The 15,573-nt window shown below is 46.7% G+C and overlaps 1 protein-coding gene and 1 non-coding gene across 2 annotated transcripts in view; both read right to left on the bottom strand.

Moving 5' to 3' along the window:
- Positions 1 to 15,573, bottom strand: part of SMPD3 (sphingomyelin phosphodiesterase 3) — a 77,482-nt gene that overhangs the window by 56,245 nt on the left and 5,664 nt on the right. The gene's annotated exons all lie outside the window — the stretch shown is intronic.
- On the bottom strand, positions 7,017 to 7,090 carry TRNAK-UUU (transfer RNA lysine (anticodon UUU)). Its single transcript has one exon. It is a non-coding gene; the product is annotated as a tRNA-Lys (tRNA).

Here is a 15,573-nt window from a genome sequence, read left to right as displayed (position 1 = left end):
AGAGCCTGGGTGGGGCTGTTCTGGTCCCCTCATTAAACTGAAGGAGTTCAAGTTAGGATCTCTGAGGCCCCTTTCAGCTCAAAACGTTGGCTTCTCCTTGAAAAGAAACAGTTTCGGTAACCATTGTACATGTTTATAGGATTTATAGGATCCTATAATCCCCGGTTTATAGGATTTTATATGATCATTAACATTCATACACTCTGTGGGGCTTTGCAGTCATTTTCAAAAATATTAGGTCATTGAGCTTCACAACGACCCATGAGAGGGGTACTAGTATCATCTCATTTTTTAGTTGAGGAAACTGAGGCTCGCAGAGGTGATGTGAGTTGTTCAGGTTGGGTGTCAGAGCTAGGATTTCTGGCCTCCTTGCCTCCTTTATGGCACAGAAGGGCGTCCTATTCACCCCTCTCCTGTGATGTGCTCTGTGACTTTTCCTGGGGTTCCACAGGGAGTTACCAGCAAACTGGGTTGGGTCTTTCTTCCTAGGGGTCTTATTCCTGCACCCTAGACCTTTGCTTCCGGGCCAGACAAGGGGCTTCGGCCCACCCCATTGTTGCCCCACTAACAAGTAAACTTGGCACTATTGCAGGCTCCGTGGGGAGCTCTGAGCATGGAGGAACAGACTGACACAGAAGAAGCAAGATATGGAGTCTGATAGGGGTGGCTCTGGAGCCCAGCAGTGCCTGAGGGAGTGCTGCAGAAGCCATTGGGGTGCTGTCATCCAGCAGAGCAGCGCTAGGGAGAGGGGGCCTCTAGAGGCCTCAGTAGGGGTTAGGCAGCCCACACTGAAGATTGACATAACCCAAAGTAAGAGGGTAAGAAGTGGAGGTGACCCCCGGCTTGGGCTAGAGAGGTCTCTTGCTCAGGCCAGGCTCTTCCTGCACAAAGCCAGAGAAGCTGGTTCTGCATTTTATGGGTGTGGGCTTCCTCAGTAGCCCTTCTCTTTGCGTCATCATTAGACACCAGCTGAGCCTTTCAGCGTTCTGGCTGTGGGGGTGCTGGGCCACAGATACAGGAGCAAAGCATGTTGGTGCCGAGGGGTGACGATAGCCCTCCCTGTCCTGGCCATTGGGACCATTGTCTCTTCTGATTCCTCTTTGGCCTGGAGTACTGCCATGTCCTTACGTCACTAGAGTCCCTGTGTATACATGACAGAATGTAATTACCCTGCAGATGCTACCTCAGGGCTTTGAATCCTGAGGCCTCCTCTGGGTCATTAACTCTGCTCTTCTGCCCGCTGCACTCACCCCTCCACATGGCGTCACAGGGGCCTCAGGAGGATAAGCATCTCCAGAGACCCTTGTGATTCCTGTAGAACATTGGTGCTGTGTGCCAGGGGCATTTGGCATCCTGGTTAAACCGTCAGACCCTTAAGTCAAGTTGAGCCCTACTCTACCATGATCTGGACAAAGTAACTTCACTTCTGAGCCCCAATTCTTCATCTGGAAAATGGAAGTAATCACAGTAGCCATATCATAAGATGGTTGAGAGGAAGAAATGAGAAAACCCACACAGAAAGTTCCAGCGCTGTGCTGGGCACCAGAATGCTCAATGGATGCTATGTTGTTCTTCAAAGCTATGATCCTGGTGACTATTATAAACCAGAAGAACATTCTTCAGGAAATGGTCCCCAGCAAAATATGCGGAACCCTGATAGGAAGGTGTGGAAGAGAAGCCTGGGCCTCACTGATGGGACGGTGCCCACCCCACTCATCATGAGGCAGTGGGGCTTACAAGGGCCAGAATCAGAACCTCTGGCTTTGGACCTTTAGTTGTTAACTCTTAGCACATGAGGAATAAAAAGTGAACCTCGTGGACATCGCTGGAGATGCCCTGTAATTAGGGCTGGAGCTGATGAGGGAGGACAGTCCCTGTTCAAAAGAAATAGGCTGTCTGGGGTGGAGGTCGTGTGGCAGGAGCCCTGCATACCAAGAGGGTCTTCTCCAGTTGGAAGGTTCAAAGATTCCATGTGAAGAGTCAGCGGCTGGGTTTACCCCAGGGGCCCAGCTACCTCATCTCTTCAAGAGAGTGCTTGGTTCCCGGGACACATGGCAGGAGAGAGGGGCAAACTCCATTGGATACCACGAGGACAAGGAGAGGCCGCTAAGGACACGGAGTGGTGCCACTGACCATTGGAGCAGATCCAGGATGGGAAGAAGGAACAATACAAACCATGAGGCTGTGAGGACAGAGGTAGGAAGGTGGAGGCCCCAGGGGAAACAACAAATCCTAAGCCCTTTGGAGTGTTGTTAGAGCTGCGATGAGATGAGGATGGGGAACCTACAGATTGGGAGGCTGGTGGATACTCAATAAGCTGTTACACTGAGCCCAGGCTGGTGTGAGTGGTGGGGACCCGGAGAACAAGCCGTCCTGCTGAGTGAGACAGACAGACGTACACTACCCAGCAGGGATGGCACCTGGGTTTGCCTACCTTCCTGTCATGCTATGCTTCGAGGACGTCAATGACACGCATTTCCCTGAGGTCGATGACGCCCTCAGCATAGCCTGCCTTTGAAGGGCGTTCAGAGGGGCACTGAGTAAGGTGGTTTGACCAAAAAGGGACTCCTGATACTGACCATGAGCCACATTTTCCTCAAGAAAAATAAACTTCAGACTTCAGAGAGTAGAAAGAAGGTGGAAATAAAATGGAGGCTCCATTTGAGACTGTCTTGTACACTATTAATAACCCTGCCCCACTTTTCCAAAGTGCATAGCATAGTTCTAAGCAGGGTCTGTATATAATCAGCCATGCAGTCAACATGTTTGCCAAGCATCCACGAAGGTTTAATGCAGAGCCAGGCCCCATGGGTACCAGACACAAGTGTACATACAAGGAAATGAATGTTGAGTCAATAACCTCTTTTGATCTTTGACAGCCCCATTCATTATGTCATTACTGGGGCTGGGCACTGGAAGAAGAGGAAACAAAGAGTAGTGAGCTGGCTGGCCAAAGGCACACTGATAACCAGTTCACGACCATACCAAGAAGTTCCTGTGGGTCTCCCTATGTGACCTTGAGCTGACCCCAGCTGGCCCAGGAGCTCACTTCTGCTTGGCTCCTATAGAAGTGACCTATTGATGTGAGTTTCCAGGGGTAACTCCTGAAGACCAGAGGGAGAGACATGCTACAGAAAACTGTGAAACAATGAAAAGCTCTTAACAATTGATTTAAAATCAATAGGGTGAGGAAATAGCACCCAAAATAGAAATATCCCCGAGAGGCCAACGTAAAGATCTACACTCGTCACTGTTGTTTCTGTCACTGCACTCATTTTCCAATCCCGACCACACGCTTGCATTGAGATCCTCATACAGACTCAGGCCTCAACCCTGAGCTGTTGGACAGTTTATCAATAACAAATCCTAACTACATTTCTGGGCTGCTTCTGTCTGCCAGATACGTTACACTTGCTCATTTAATCCTCCCATCAATCCACTTAGGTCAATATGATCACTCTCATTTTACCGATGAGGAGGGTGACGCTTCCTAGGGTCACTCAGCTCCCAAGCTTGAATCAGATTTAAATTCATCTATCAGATTCACACAAAGATGGTCTTCCTGCTTCCCTGTGATCATAAAACTTGCAGCTGTCAGGGAAGAACTGGGAAGAATAGTGAATGCATTCAGTGAAAGGAGCAGGACCCTACAATATCTGAGGCCCTGAGTAGCACTGCCAGATAGAACTTTCTGCAGCGATGGAAGTGTTCTGTATCTGTGCTGTCCAGTATGGTAGCCCCTAGCCACACATCACTGGAGAGAACTTGAAATGTGACCAGTGTGACTGAGAAACTGAAATTTTAATTTTAATTTAAAAAGCCACATATGGCTACGGGCTACTGTCCTAGTACTACAGGCAGAAACCAACAGGCTGATTCTGGGTCAGGATCTGTGTAACTCTTGCATTTGGGTCAGAAGAACAGGACAGGGCATTGAAAATGACTGGGGCAGGGGTCCTTGACGCACTGTGAGCTCAGGCCTCAGTGGGTGAGGCCTCCGCAGTTATCTCTGGATGTGGGAGCTGCGACATTAATTCAGAGAAAAGGAGGGAGGAGGCAGGGCAGAGAGGAGAGGGGGGTTAGAAAGCAGGGGCAGGTACGAAACAGGTTCACCTGAGGACCTAGTCCCTTGTTCCCTGTGCTAAAGCCCCAGAAATGCAAAAGAAAGAAGTTTTCAGAGAGAGAGGAGGGCTCAATGCCAGATAACAAGTCTGCCTCACAGGAAAGCACCTTCCTGTTCCTCTGCCAGGTGCCCTAGACTTCCTGTGAGCTTGTGTGTGTCCACCTCTGTCTGCTTCCCATTTCTTTGTTTGCTTTGGAGCATCTGAGCAGCCTGTGCCTCATCCTGGGAAATAAACATCACCGTGGAGACAAACTCACTTGACTCCACTTACAGTGACTATCGGCCCATGATTTTCCAGCTCAAAGGCCCTTTCGCTTCTGTGAGCATCTCCCGAGAAGATCTGGCCATGGAAAAAGACATGATCTGGAAGCTGAGGGCAATAAACTGTCTATGGTGGAAAGATGAAAGACAAATCCCTGACCGGGGCTTTGGCAGCAACAGGATAGCTACACAGGCTGCCTCAGCCACTCTGCCCCTGGTTTGTAATTGAATGCGCTCCTCAGCCCACTCCCCACCCCACCCTGCAGATTTGGGGGGAGCAAGTGCAGCAGCAGAAGGGCCTAGACCACTTGCTCCAGAGGAGATCCTTGCGTTGGCAGCAGTGGGTTTACCCTCTTATCCTCATACAGTCTTGAGTCTGGACTAAAACGGAGGAGGCCAATAGCAGAACTGGCCCAGGGCCTTCTCAGGAAGTCGTGCAGGGAAGTGGAATATCTGACCCTTTTGTTCTGATTATGGAAGGAGAAGAAAGAGTGAACTTGCGAGGTTTGAAGACAGTCTCTGAGGTCGCTATAGCATAGAGAACTTCATCTGTGCCTGAGCCTGCACTAGGGGTCGAAGGGGGTCAGATTGGGTTCCTGCCTGGAGGAGAGGCAGACATGGGCAAGGGTCTAGGTCACTGCAGGGTTATGACCTGGAGTTGGTCCTGGCCTACCAGGTACCCCGAGGTAGGGTGTATGGAAACCCCAGGGCTGTGTTACTGGTGATGGGCTCCAACATGGACAAAGCCAAGGCCTGTCTGCTTTCCTCCTGGATAGAGTGGGCTGAGTCCAGTCAATCCACCTGCCAGACCCTGCATTTGGGGTAAGGGTCCGTGTAACAGGCTGCCAGAGCCAGGCACCAGTCACGGCTGCATGAAGGCTGGTTAGTGCTCTGTGCAGGGTTGTTCTGAAAAACTCAGCAAGCCTTTGTTTCTGGTGACCAGGGAAATCTGACTGCCCTGGCAACCCCGGTGCTGAGCTGGATTTCCTGAGAAGGATCTGGTGGGTTGGGGGGCAGTGGGCCTCAAGCTCTACAACACTGATTCCAGGAGAACCATTGTTTCCCCTCTCAGCAAGAGCTTGGGTTAGGAAAGAGGAGCTTGGGGCATATGCGATGGGCATCACCAGCCTTTCCTCGTTGGCCTGCGCTGGAGCATGATGACTTGGAGCCTGGCTGGGGTGGAGCGGGGCTGTGGAGCCCAGGGCTGACGCTGGCCTGTCCTACTTATCCTGGTCAGCAATGCGTCTCTATGGGCCCTTTGGGCTGTGTCCTTCCCGGTTCTTTTCCAAATGAAAGACTTGAGGACCAAGGGAGAAAACTGTCCCCAGCACCAAGCAGTGGGGCCACTCTTAGGAGAGGGGAGTGAAGTCTGGGTTTGCAGCGAGGAAAGGAACTTAAAGTGGGGCAAGGCTTCCAGCATGAATGTAGAGGAGGTGACACTTGAGGTCAGCTTTGTCCTGACAGCAGCAGAAGCTGCCCTCCCTTCCTCCCCGGATCCCCACCCACCTGTCCCTGTCCCTCTTCCCTCTCTGTCCCTCTCTCTTTCTTTCTAGGAATGCATAGGAGCAGTTTTCTAGAGGTAACACCTGGGCCTCAGCCAAGCCCACCATGGTGTCCCTCTGTGAATATTTGTCGTAGATGCTTTCTGCTTCCTCCCCCGTCACACTATTTATCAACTGCAATGCCTGGGCCATGGGTTGGGATTCTGTGGCGAGAATCAATTTCATAGATGTCAATAAACTAAAAAGAGGATTAATTTAGACTCTGAGCATGATAGCCATTTTGGGTCAAGTCCACATTTCATTCCTGAATGGACTCTGGCTTACCCGTCCTTTCCCTGGTCCAGCTCCTCAGTCTTCATTTGGAGCTCAGCGCACTGAGTTTGGCCACATGTCTATGCAGAAACCTTGGGTTAATTTCTAATCCTGGGGGTCTTTTCCCTCCAATTACCCCACTGCTCATTGTAAAAACCAAACAATATAGAAGAGAATTTGGAAACACATCAGGCAGAATCACGCCCCTCTTGTAGCAACAAATTCTATTTGGTTTTCCCCTTTGGTCTGGGGCCATATGTGTGACAGCTGGACCAGGACATTCTATTTATTTATTCAATTAATGTTAGATGCGTCTCCGTGTGGCCTTTGAGTCTTCGAGAGCATCATTTCCAGTGGCTGCAGAATGTCGTGTCAAGTGGCTAGATGTACATTATTTAATCATTTGCCTTCTGTGCACATTATTGCTGGAAGCCGGGTCACCTGACCTGATTTTGGCTCATAATGCACATTTGCTAGTCCCAGTGCAGAGACGAGCAGAATTGGAGCCAGAATTCAGATGCGTTTATTCATGAAACATTTATTAACTGTCAGCTAAAGGCAAGAAACCGCACCAGGGAGAGGATGGGATCTGGGGGAATGAGAAAATGTGGCCGAGGTCCCCAGTTGCTGAGAGTCTGATTGGGGCCAAGAGACAGGCCCCCTGGTCTCACATGATGTGAGAGGATGTTAGGACTTCTGACCCCGGAACTTATGCCTGGTTCTGCGAAACTAGGTTCTCAAATAATTGGGACTTGTCATTTATTTGTTTGTTTGTTTGTTTGTTTGTTTGTTTGTTTTAAGGAGGGCGCAGCTCACAGTGGCCCATGCGGGGATCGAACCAGCAACCTTGGTGTTAAAAGCACCACGCTCTAACCAACTGAGCTAACTAGCCACCCGGGACTTGTCTTTTAGATGTTGGTGCATCCCCATTTATTTGTTACTGATGATAAAATAATCAAGTTGGGGACTCATTCACCTAAAAAACAGATTCCAGGGGCTTTTCCTATAATCACTTCAATTTCAGTCATCTATCTTCTGATGTTTCTTGAGTGGGAGAAGAAAAGACATGGAGTTAGAACTGTACTGCTGGGAATTGTGGAAAACTGGGAGTATTTCCCACATGGACTCTCCTCCATCATGGGCCTGGGCAGGGGCAGGGAGGCCAAAAACCACGGTTTGATCTGAGAATAATAATAACTGTTCAGTGAGCTCCTGCTGCGTGACAGACACTGTAGTAGGCGCTTCATGTAAGAAAATAATTTTCTTTGCAACACTGTTTTATGGCAGGTGTTATTGTCTTCACTGATAAGAAAAGGAGGTTGTGAGTGAGAAAAGTTAAGTGACCTGCTGGAGGTTACTTAGCAATACCTCTTCTCCAAAACCAGATAGCTGCGTAGTATTTCATGAAACCCTTTTACCAGAGTGCTCTCAGACATGTTTGCCTTTCAAAATAAAATGGTAACTGGATAGCAATCCGGACCCAGAAATGCAAGAGAAATTATATGCAATAATTTTAGAAAGCTCTCTTATAGTAATTTACTTTCAAATGAGAGTATTACTTAGAGCTGAAATTGATAAGAATATATGTTTAGAATTAGTACTTAAGTTTATTTTTGTCATTTTCATAAGAAACTGTACCTTTAAATTAACATACCACATCAGTGGGCTAAAACCTGAACTCATCCTCACTCTTTTTGCTGGTAGATTAAAGACTTCAGGGTATTTACAGACTTTCTGCTCTGCCCTGAAAAGTCAGGAGGCCAGACCCGAAACCACTGACCGGCAAGTCTCGGCAGTAGAGCAGGGTCTGTCCACTGAAATGGTGGCTGGATGTGTGTGGTGGGCAGAGGAGGCTTTGAAGGACCCAGCGTGAGTGTTCCAAGGGCCAGGGCAGCCTGGGCCTGGATTTTAAATTTAACTTTGTTGTTTTTCTTGATTACTGCCACAACCATAATTCATAGTCCCGTAAGTCAGACCATAGGTTTTGTTTTCAAATAGAGAGCCATGCTCAAGGTGCTGATTTATTCTGAGTCTGTCATGGGAACCTTCTTCTACATCAGGGATTGCCTCACTGGTCTCATCACCACCCTCTGGGGCACTCAACCCCTGTGCCCCACCATCCAGTGCTAAGAGGGGCTTCACTGACGGTCTCCTCTGCAGGCATGTCCACCATGCCTGTCCCACATCTGTGAGGTGACAGCTAGTCTGCAGGCTGATGTATACCCTTGAAACTCTGTGATGAGTTTGGAGCTAGAGTTGAATTCGGAAGTCCTTGCCATATAGAGGGGAACTATGTCCCTTTACAAGAGTAGGTGAGGTCACCAAGGGCGTGGCAGCGGGGGAAAGCAAGGGGCCTGGAGTCTGTCATGAGGCAACCACATTTGAGCTGCCAGTGGAGGATGGAAGGGTCCAGAAGGCACAGCAGAAGAGATGGGAGCTGAGTTGGGAAAAACAGTGCCCAGGAAGGGGGCGGAGGGGCTGCAGAGGGCTTCTAGGAGGAAGTGGCTGGGAGGGCCTGCAAGGATTCCTGTCTTCCGGTCCTGTTTGTTAAATTTTACCCAAATCTTGAAAATAATAAATCCGATGCTATGAGGATGAGTTTTACTCAGTTTTTAAAAAATTCATTTCTTTAAAGTCCTTAGAATAATATATGATCATTAAAGAACATTTGAAAGAAAAAATTTAAATACTTAAATTCCAACCTTTTTAAACACACCAAATGTTCACTTTTTGGTCTGTTTTCTTTCAGTGGCTTTCCGTGGGTTTTTAGTGGTTTAGGGTTTAAAAATTATAATTATACTGTATATATAAATTTGTGCTCAATTTAACATTTATATCACAAGCACCAGTTTATGATGGTCTTTTAAATGATGGCAGACATCGTTCAGACTGGTACAAAGTTCAGCATCCACCTTCTAATTCCATCTTCATTGTATTACTCATTTCTGCTATATTTGTTCTGGCTACTTGATGTCAGGTTCTGAGAGTAGTATGCGCATTTATTGTCTTCATCTTGTATTTCTAAGGTAACAGGTTTTGCCTCAAGTATTTTGAGGCTGAAATACTGAGTGTACAAATGTTCAGAACAGTTATGCTTTCACAATTGCTCCTATGAATATAAAATTATGCTTATTATCCTGCTCATTGCTTTAAATTGGGCTTTGTCTGATGTAGCCACTCACGCTTTTTCTTTTGTTTGCATTTACCTGGTATAGTTTTGCCTTCCCTCCAGTTGTTTTATTTTAGGTGAGCCTCTAGTATTAGTTTAATCTGGGAAACTGTCTTCTGACAAGGGAATGTGAAGTGCTTACATGTATTGTCATAACCATTTCGGGTGGCTTCCTACCCCCTTGTTTTATGTTTTCTGCATTTGCTTTCTTTCCTGACTTTTGAGCCATAGCTGATGATTTCTTTTATCTTCTTCAGTGAGTTGGAAGGGAGACATCTTGTTTCTCAGTCCACTGATCTGCATTCTATTGCCTCCAATGCATGTTTGGTCTCTGTGTTCGGTTTCTAAGCAGCTCTGCTTATCTCAGCTCAGCCCTTCTCATCTCCTTTGGTGGAGGCAACATCCTCTGCGGAAGATTTTAAAGGCCCTATGTTGATTTTTCTTTGTTTGCTCATCTGGGGAGTCCTACATAGCTGGAGCAGGAGAGCTGAGGGCTACTCCCAGGGGGTACTGCTTCCTGTGAGATTAAAGGGACCATCCAGGCCCGAGCCACAGTGGGTGTGTGTTTGGCGATGGTGAGGGGACAACGCAGGAGGTGTCATCACCACCGCCTGTGGAAGCTCCAGGGAGAGGTGCCTGCTGGCCCTGGCTGAGAAAAGCAGCCTGAGCAGACTGGTCCCAGCTGGCAGGGATGAGCTCTCTGCAGAGAGAGCATCCCAGGGCTGAGGAGCCAGAGTGAGGGGGGTGGGAGGTGATAGACCCGAGTTGGCCAAGTCCTAGCTCTCACCTAGACAGGTGGTTCAGGGCCTGTCAGTCCCAGGTGTGAAAATTCTGGGCGCATGAATTATTTTAAAATATGCTTTATAAGACTTGGAAATGAAATTTCAGGGAAGGCTAATTTAGTACTTCCATTTGTCTACTCTCTTAACAAGGTATTGCTCTAATGCATTGTATATTAAAACTCTCTCTATGGGGCAATTAAAAGCCTTAAATGACTTGCTGAAATCTAAACACTGGCTTTTTTTTTTTTTTTCATTTATGCAAGACAGTTGCTCCATTGTATCCGCTAACACAGAGGTGCCAGTTCTTGGGAGGGCACTGCCACCCTCACAGACAGACAGGGGAGGGCTGGAAAGGCCAGGTGTGGCTAGGACCTGGGGAGGACAGCTGGTGAGGGCCCAAGAAGGTCTCTAGAGAGCCACAGGCCAGGCAGGCCTTTCCTTTTCAGTGTGTGCTGTCACATGAATCATAAGCGGGGGCAGTGGCCAGACGAGCCCTTAACATTCCGTTAGGACTATTTGTCATTTCTCATTAATGGTAGATTTATGATCACTAGGAACTTATTGCGGGACAACTTGTCAAAACCTGTGTTTCCTTGCCAACCTGTACGTTTATCCTTCCAAAACTGTGGAGGGTATCTGGAACTTTCCAGAGAAAACAGGGTGGTGCCATGCTCTCTTTCATCTTCTATCATCTTGTACATCAAAACTCCTCCTTTATTTGTCAAGGGACTGTCTCATATCTGTGAAAGTTACCTCCTGTCTGCCTCACATTTTGCACAGAACTGCAGGTGCCTCTTGGTGCCACCTCTGTCTTCCTCTCCTTCCTGCCTTTGTTTTCTATTGTTATGAGAAGTGTAGCTACGGAGAGAAATCTGGAGGTCAGCAGCGACTGCAGCCATTAGAAAAGGTAGCTTTTCCTTCTAACCAGCAAGTAGAACGGAGTTTGGTTTCCAGTCCCTACAGTAGGCTGAGAAAAAAGCAGGATGAATTCAAGATGGCAAGTCCAGAAAAATCTCCTTTTGTGAAACAAGCTCTGCATGGAAGGGGGCACTGACTGACAGGGGCTGCATACAGAAAGGTCTGTGGCATTTGCGATGATTCCAGCTCAGACCCTCACAGCAACCAGCCTGGGCGGCAGGCACTCAGGAGTGTCACTGGGGAATCATGAACCAAAGGATAAGAGTGCCTGCCTCCCGAAGCACAGCGAAAAGGCCTCAACCTAGCGGGCAAGCCTTCGCCTCCTCCCTTACAGTAAGAGCCCTCCTAAGCTGTTTGCCTGGATTCGGGCACTGCAGCTGTGCTTGGCATCTGTACTCCTGCCACCCCACGCTGCCTGCCACTTGACATAGATAGCAATCCTTGTAGCAGACCTCCCGCCCTTCTACTGCCTGGGATGTTTGTGAAGCCCAAATGAAAGGAAAGGCCATGCACGTTCTTTGAAAAGTGAAGAGCACTGGTAGGAACGCTGGACTGTGGTGCTGTACGGCCATGCCCTCCACAAGCTTGGGCTTTGGGCATGCTCGGTGAGTGCGTTCCACACTGCAACAAGATGCCCAAATTTAGTGAGACGCCTTAAACTGGTGGTTTCCAATTTCACATCCCTTCCTTTGCCTATGAACGTTTTTGTTTCTCTAACACTTATTAGCCTGACAATCAAGGCTTTCCAAACCCTTCTTTCCAAACATTTATTTCCTACTGAAATCCTCTTTTCCATTTCAGGGTCCCTAGAACCCACCATTGGCATTCCCAGCCCTGTTCATTTGATCACAGTGTTTCCCTTCCATTCCCACACGACTCACCCCTCAGAGGCTCTTCGTTTTGGACCCACCCTTGAAGACCAAGCAGAAGACCACTATACAAGCTGACCCACAAATCACCTCAGCCTTCTTCAAAATAACAATTGTGGGGCTCCTGCTGACCTTGAACCAGGGAGGCAGTGATCACAGTGGTTCAGAGCAGCTTCTGTAGTCAGGGCTAGGGTCCTGGTCCCACTTCTTACTGCCTGTGTGACCTTGGGCAAGTTTCTTAAAGATCCTGTGCATTGCTCTCCTCAGCTATAGAATAGGGGTAATAATGGTAGCTCTGTTATGCATATAACGTTCTGAGCACAAAGCCTGATGCACTGTAAGCACTCGATAAACAAGGATTCGTATTGTCCTAACATTTTCTTATATGTTGCCATGTCATGGCCATAAGAGTCCAGGAAAAGCAGAAGTCATCGCTCCAGATGAGAAAAATGAGGCATATTTTCACAGATGAGGAACATTTGCCCACAGCCACACATTTGATGGTGAAAATGAGATTCAGACTCAGGTCTATCTTGTGGGGAGCCACAGCTTTCCCCTGCCATAGCCACCCACTTTAACCAGTTTCCTGTGGTTGCTTCAGCCCTTGTTCCTTGGTTCACTCAGCACATGGGCATCTCTACTCTCCCCAGCCAGACCCTGGGATGCTCCAGAGCAAGGTTTCTCAACCCCACTGCACACCCCAGCTATGCACCATTCAGCATTTGTTGCATGAACAAGAGAGGGAAAATAAGAAAAATGCATTTCAAGACCAAACCCCATCCTAAAAGAACTTAGTACTGGTACTTAGGTCCCCAGAAGTCAGGTACCTCCCAACAGAATCAGGAGTAAGCCCACCTCCAGGCGCTTCCCCACCTCAAACCACCCACCTCACTTTGACCCAGGACATCTATGCTCGTCTCCTGCCAAAACACTTCCAGGGCCCCCAGACTTCCTGTGAGACTAGTCTGAGTGTTTTCTCTAGAGTCTACATGCTCTGCTAACAGAAGTCTTCACTGAGCTTTATATACATACATGTTTTTTGTGGGGTTTTTTGGGCCCAGAAGGCAAACTTTGAGGGGAGGAAGAGAAGGTCAAGGACAGCGACAACATGTGCCCTCAGGTCTGTGCAGTGAATGGACGCATGCCCTGCTCTAGGAGGCAGGAGAACCTGGTTCTCCTGGGGGTATGATTTTCAGACATATGCCCTGTATTTTTAAAGCAAAGCTGCATGTAAAGTGCTCTAAACACCAAGATCAGAATGTCAGAAGTTCAGGATAAATATGATGTAGAACAATGCCTATTTTGTTGCTTGCCTCATCATCCCAGGAAAAGAACCTCATGTGTGTGAGTGGGACAGAGAGAAGAACGTGACAGATCATGTAGTGCGCCCAGAGTTACTGAGATCCTAGATTTTGGTGTAGTCACACTTCATCCGATGAAACTGTCTTTTCATTCTCCTCAGAGACTAAGCAAGGATGGGAAATGAAGCAGTGGAAGTATAGAAAAGACAATGGAGATTCTGGACAGAAAATTCTCTTTTAAAGAAAGAGTGTTCTCTGTTAAAGAACACCCGAAATCCATTTAGTGAAAACTACTATTTTTTTAGTGCCTACTGTGGATTTTATTTGCATTACCGAATTTAGTCTTCAGCGCAACCTTCAAGAAAGGTGGTATTATCTCAATTTTACAGAAAAGGAGACTGAGACTCAGTGTCTTAATCAAGGCCAACAGGTAGCAGAGTGACTTTGACCTCGTGTGTTCGACTCCTGTCAGATCCTGGCAGAATCTTTCTCCTGGAGCACAAGGCTCACATTTCCCTGAGGAATCTTAAAGTCCAAGAGACTCAGAGCCCTTGGGTCATCTGTTACAAGCACTTTCTAGTCATTCTCTTCCTCAACTCATTTAGCAGAGGTCAAGACCTGTGCATAATGCAGTTAGCTAACAAAGAAACAAATTTATTGTATGCTAATGTAAAGGGCTTGTAATCTTTCCTCAGTATCTTTATCTGTCAGAAAATTGGGGCCACATCAAGGAAATTCAGACACTTAAACTTAGCAAGTCGTTTCAATCACGTCTTAACTGGTAGTAAATCTTTGGCTTTATTTATCTGAAAATTGTCTGCTTGTTCTCCTTCCTGTTGCTCCTGTCTTCTAAGATTCTGTAAGTCCCTTCTGATAATAAAAACAACTAAAATTAATTGAGCACTTATTATGTACTAGTCACTGTCCTAGGTGATTTAACCCATAACTGAGCAGGTAGGCTCTGTTATCATCCTCACCTCACTTGCAGCTGAGGAAACAGAAGCACAGAGAGACTCATCAATTTGCCCAATGTCACACAGCCCAAACAACAGAGCCAGGATTCATCTCAGGCTGATTGATTATAGAACTTATTTTGCTAAATGCCTCAGTTTGGAAAGAAAATTTCCTCCTAAGTGGTAGTACTCTAGAATACCACTGCCCAGTAGAAATACAGTGTGAGTTATAAATGAAAACTATATGTATAATTATAAATTTTCTTTTTTTACCTTTATTGAAGTATAATTGACAAGTATATAGTTGTCTTAAATAAATTTTCTAGTAGACACATTAAACAAGTAAAAATAAACAAGTGAAATTAATTTTAATAATGTTTAATTTGACCCAATATATCCAAAATATTATTTCAACCTGTAATCAAGATTAATATTATTAATGAGGTATTTTATATTCTTTTTTCAGACTAATTTTTCAAAATCTGCTGTATATTTTATACTGACAGCACATCTCAATTCAGCATAGCCACATTATAGTTGCTCAATAGCCACATGTAGCTACTATATTGGGTAACATGGATATAAATGGGCATTCTCCTTTTTCTATTTCATCTATTATTTGTTTCTATTTCAACTTTAAGTTTGGGTTTTGCATTAGTATTGTATCAAAGAAGTCTTTGTTAATGGAAATGTGCCCTTTGGATAATTTAATGAACAGAGAAGCACTTGAGGACAGTGCAAAGAACAGGCTTTAGTATAAAACCTGGGTTCTAATGCCCATCTTTGCCACTAACTGGGGCAGTGGCCAGTGGAAACACTCAGCTTCCTGCAGTCTCTTTCTTCATGTTAAAAAAAGAGATGATGGTTTATTATTATTAAGGTGCTTTCCATTTCTGAAAAACTCAGCTTGCAGCACACACCCTCTTCGGAGCTTCAGCATCCATTTCCACTTTCCATTTAAGATTTCTATATGACAGGGCATGGGGTTGTTTCCTGGGCCCAGCTCTGTGCCTGACGCATTGCAGGCACTAGAAGAAACGGAAATCCAGTTCTCTGAGGGACCCCTGGGCCTCCCAGTTTTTGCCAGAATAACTATAGCAGCCTTAGCAATTAATTATAGTTTTATTTCCTTTCTCATATTGGCCTAAAATCTTGACAATCTGAGCTTTCTGAAGGGTTATAGCCAGGATGAAAAACCATTTCCTGATCCTGTTAGCAAAGGAGAGGAGATGGTGCTCAGCTGTAGGCAGGGCTGCCTGGAGACCCCCACAAATGGCTCCCTCTTATTACATGCTGTTCTGATGCAGAAGAGAGCTAATTAATGGCTCTAAATAAGAAAACAATCAAATCTCTCTGCGGTCATATGAGTCAGAGCAGACCCAG

This window comes from Rhinolophus sinicus, linkage group LG11, assembly GCF_036562045.2.
Source record: "Rhinolophus sinicus isolate RSC01 linkage group LG11, ASM3656204v1, whole genome shotgun sequence".
Lineage (NCBI taxonomy): Eukaryota > Metazoa > Chordata > Mammalia > Chiroptera > Rhinolophidae > Rhinolophus > Rhinolophus sinicus.
This window is presented reverse-complemented; position numbering and strand designations above follow the sequence as displayed.